General features: G+C 44.9%; 1 protein-coding gene across 1 annotated transcript in view; it reads right to left on the bottom strand.

Annotated features, from left to right (window-relative positions):
• The window catches only part of adgrb1a (adhesion G protein-coupled receptor B1a), a 75,926-nt gene that overhangs the window by 61,333 nt on the left and 9,593 nt on the right, over nt 1–5,000 (bottom strand). The window lies entirely within an intron of this gene.

The raw sequence follows: 5,000 nt of genomic DNA on the forward strand, positions 1-5,000 counted from the left end.
GCTGTGTGGTGATGCTATATACTTTTTGCTATATGGTGTGCACTGTGTGGTGATACTATATACTTTATGCTGTATTGTGTATTAGGTGTTTCTATTATGTAGCAGTAGTGATTAATTTGATGATCAGGCAGCCTCTGTCCATGGCTCTAATATAATGTTCTAATAATGACCCTGTCCATGGTTCTAATATAATGTTCTAATAATGACCCTGTCCATGGTTCTAATGTAGTGTTCTAATAATTATCTGGTCCATGGTTCTAATGTAGTGCTCTAATAATGACCTTGTCCTTGGAAATGGGATAAAATAAAGAAAAGAAAAAAAAACGACCTTGGCATTTGCAACAACACACGGCCCTACAACTACTGGCACTACCACCATAGCGGCGGTAGTTGTAGGACCGTGTGGTGTTGCAAATGCCAGGGTCGCTTTTTTCTTTATTTTATCCCAGTCTGTCACTGGCAGCAAGCCGTCTGTAGAACCAAGCGCCGCCGTAGCCATTCACAGACCACTGACATCTCATTGGCATGGCATGAACATTAAAAGCTCCCTTACTAGTGATAAAACCCCCCATTCAGTGGGCCATTGGCGTGGCGGAGGGATGTGGTCCCATAAACACGGCAGGCAGGCAGACAAGCCCCGGCCTCCTGCACTCTCATGAATGTTTAATGGGGAAGACTGTTGCCTGTCTACCCCCAGTGGCACAGACAAATATGTATTAATCTGCATGAATAGAACATGAAGCTGGCTGGGTTCCAGACAATGGAATTTTTAATTACTCCAAAATCAATTGCATGGGGGGAAAGAGAAAGAGAGAGAGGGAGAGGGAGAGAGAGAGAGAGAGAGAGAAAGAGGGAGAATGTGGAGAGAAAGAGAGCAGAGGAAAGTGGGGTATAAAGAAGAGGGTAATAAAATGTTACTGTGTGACAACTGAGGTGGGTAAGTTCATGGGGACTGCAGGGGTGCACAGCAGAGAGAGGGGGAGAGAGAGAGAGAGAGAGAGAGAGAGAGAGAGAGAGAGAGAGAGAGAGAGAGAGAGAGAGAAAGGGAGAGAGAGCAGGGAGGACAAGTTTACTCTGGCTCTGGTGTAAATATGGACCTTATGTGGGCCAGATCAAGACCAGATATGAGCCACACCTGGGCCAGCTCTGGCCCAGCCTTTGCAACTGGCTGAGCAGCGTGCTCTATGCACCAAAGACAAGAAAGGACAGAGGGAGACAAAACATCCCGAATAACTGAATACATCAAGGATGTAAGCAGGTAAACGCTACAAAGAGCATTATCTAAGGGGTATTATTTACCAAAAAAAAGTACATTAAGTCTGCCAAGATCAAGGGTTTCATCAGGCCAGCCACCCACCCACTGTGATCTACTGCACGTCCGCAAGTGCCTCTTCTGCTATCAATTCATCCCTTCACATAAAGCTAAGCAGGCTTGTGTGTGGGCGCACAAGTAAAACACTCAGCAAACTTCACTCCAGAGGGCAGATCCCCATCTTATCCAAGAACACGCACTGACGAGCTCAATCAATATCCGCTTTTCTTCGGCAAGACTGACCGATGCAGGCCAGATTGTTTACTCAGAGTTGTAGGGCTGGGCTGACTGTTTCAAGCTCTTGTTGAGGCACATTTTACACCCAGGTCTCAAATGTGAACACAAGCTATCCACACATGGCCAACCATGCATGCGCTGTAACTTTCCACCAAAAGTTTGAACAGAGAGAAAAAGAGAGTTCAATTTAGCACGTTAATTCCTCCACTCACAAACTCTGCCACCCAGATCAGGATGTACTGTATGCAGTCCTTTGTCTGACAACCACACCCATGGCTGACATCTCCATTAACCAATCACGACTTATTTCAACTGTCCCTCTGTCCAATCACATTTATGGATGCCTTTATGGACCCACCTTAAGACTGCGACGGCCCCTTGGGGAGACATAAGTGAGTGAAATTGCAGTGGAATAACCTTGAGCTCTTTGCCTGAATGATTTTCAGGCTTATTTAGAACAAATGTGCTTCATGAATAGCAGAAGGACTGAGCGGATTGGGGAGGATGATAGAAAGAGTAGGGTAGCAGACTGAGAGAGAGAAAGAGAGAGAGAAAGAGAGAGAGATAGAGAGAGAAAGAGAGAGAGAGTGTCTATCAAAAGAATTCACACGGGGCGAACGGAAGGCGGGGGAACTCCATTTGGCTGATAAGATTCTCTCCCCGGTGAAAAACGGCAAAGCAATATGAAAATTTCTCAGCTCATTTATGACAAGTGAAGTGACAAAAAGGGGGAGAATAATGTCGTGTTTTCTTTCTCTCCCACCAAGGACATTTCATTATGCTCTCAATAATTCCCTTGCTCCTTTTGTTAAGTGCTTGCACCTGGATATTCCAGCTGTCTCACCCAACTATGCCAGGAACCTTTATCAATCTTACAATCCAGCGCTTGTCTACCACCTCCAGTTCATTACCTCTCTCTCTCTATCCCTCCCTCTCTCTCTCTTTCTCTCACTTTCTCTCACTTTCTCTCTCTCTCTCAATTCAATTCAATTCAAAAAGCTTTATTGGCATGACTGTACATACAATATTGGCAAAGCACTAATAAAATATAAGAAGTAGTAATAATACGTACTGTATGACATGTAAGATGATCTGTCTTGCTCTCTTTTTGTTGGCATTGCTCTCTCCAAGCTACAACTCCACTCTAAAGCCCACGTTCACTCTCAGACTATAAGCACCACAGCTCCACTTCCCTTTAGCTTCCAAACAGGCACCTGAGAACTCTCTAGAACACTTCAGTTCAAGACTACATTCACAGGTACTTAATATTCCACACTTGCATTCACTGTAGAACATGTTGTCACAGCTACAGTGACTTACTGTACAGTATGTAAGTAATGTAAGTAAGTATGTAGGTAAGTAAAGTGTATTTCTAAAGCACATTGTACACAGCTTACACTGACGGAAGTTGAATGTTATTCTCTTTCTGTAAGTCACTTTGGATAGCAATGTCTGCTAAATGAATAAATGCGGCTAGCATGCAGTAGCCAGAGAAGTTTCGGGTTCAATTCCCAGCTTCCACCGTTGTGTCCTTGAGCAAGGCCCCGTTTACATTTAATCTGATTACAAACGGAATAATGGCTCGATCAGAATAACATGCAACACACAGTATATACTTATGTCAGGTGGCAACTTTATTCCACAAACAAAAACAACGACTTTGAAGACCCCTTTTTTTGCCTGAGCTGAGAGGTAGCGATGTGAAGAAGCCCTTTCCTGCAAGATCTAAGAAGCCTGGGGGGCTGAGTGGGAGTGTAGAAGGTCAGAGATGTAGGTTGGGGCCAGACTGTTTAGAGCTTTAAAATACATCGCCAGGATCATGAAATTAATCCTTAAATGGACCGGGGGAGCCGGGGAAGAGAGAGGACTTAAGACAGGAGTAATACGCTCCCATCTTTTGGTACCAGTCAGCAGTCTTGCCGGACCATCTGTAGGCGTGTTAATAGTGATTGAGCGAGGCCTCCGTAGAGGGAATCACAGTCAACTAACCGTGATGTTATGAAGGCATAAATGTCTTTCTCCAAATTATTCTATGATGATAAAAGGTTTAAGTTTAGCAATGCTTCTCAACTGACAGAGGCTATTACAATAAATATGCTATGTATTACAGTAAATGCAGTAAATACATTTCTTTGTCAAGAACAGAAGATAACATCCATTTACCGTAGTTTGCATGCCTTGTGTCTTTGTGACATTTCTACCAATACTCCACAAATTAAATAAAGTGGATACAATATAATACATTATCTCACGGTAATGCACTGTGAGTGAAAATATGGAGGCAAGATATACAGTACTCATGTGCATTCTACTTATTGTGTCAGTTTAATGTTGCTTGTTTTAAGATGCGTTGTCAGGTGCTTACAAATGTATTATAACCTCCTAATACAGGAGTGCTCCAGTCAAAGTGTAACCGATGTGTGCATAATGTGTATAGGTGTGTGTATGCCGTGGGGTTCGCTTAAAGTCTATAAGTGTGTATGGTGTGTGAGAGTGTGCAGAGGTGTGGTGTGTTGATGCTGTGCAGTGGACATTCTTGCTGAGGTGTCTGCTGTGTGTTGGATGTGCATACTGTAAGTGTTTATGCTGTAGGCATTAGTGCAGCCTGAAGACCTCCTCTTCCTTTGGAGAAGGAAACTTGTTGAAAGTCACCTCTGTCCCTCAATGTGTGTGTGTGTGTGTGTGTGTGTGTGTGTGTGTGTGTGTGTGTGTGTGTGTGTGTGTGTGTGTGTGTGTGTGTGTGTGTGTGTGTGTGTGTGTGTCGGTAGTGAGAGTGGCTCTCTGGTTACGGGTTGTGTGTCCAGGGCACTGAGGCCATCGATGAGCAGCCCATCAGTGTCCCAGACCAGACACACTACCCCGGGATCAGTTATACACACACACACACACACACACACACACACACATACACACACACACACACACACACACAACCTGGGAATCAGTTACACTTTTCAGCCCTACTCTCCCTCCCGAGACAACCAGGTTTCTAAGCTTTTTCCTGTGTGTATGCGTGTGTGTGTGTGTGTGTGTGTGTGTGTGTGTGTGTGTGTGTGTGTGTGTGTGTGTGTGTGTGTGTGTGTGTTAGAGAGGGAGAGAGAGGGGGAGAGAGAGAGATAGGATGAAAGTGTGAGATGCACCTAAGACCAGACAGCTGAGAGAGAGAGAGAGCGAGGGTAAAAGCTGGAGCATTTTCACACAGCCATGTAAGCCAGCCGTGCTGTGTTGCCGTGTGGTGTCTGCAGGCTCTTTCACATGGTTAGTGCTGACACCCAGAGGACAGAGGCAGCCAACTGCACGCCTACAGATAGCAGGAAATGAGAGGCACCGCGAAAGAGAGGGATGGCAGGAGAGAGATGGATGATGGGAGAGAGAGAGAGAGAGAGATGGATGATGGAGAGAGAGAGAGAGAGAGAGAGAGAGAGAGAGAGAGAGAGAGAGAGAGAGAGAG

Source organism: Sardina pilchardus, chromosome 6, assembly GCF_963854185.1.
Source record: "Sardina pilchardus chromosome 6, fSarPil1.1, whole genome shotgun sequence".
Taxonomy (NCBI): Eukaryota; Metazoa; Chordata; class Actinopteri; order Clupeiformes; family Clupeidae; genus Sardina; species Sardina pilchardus.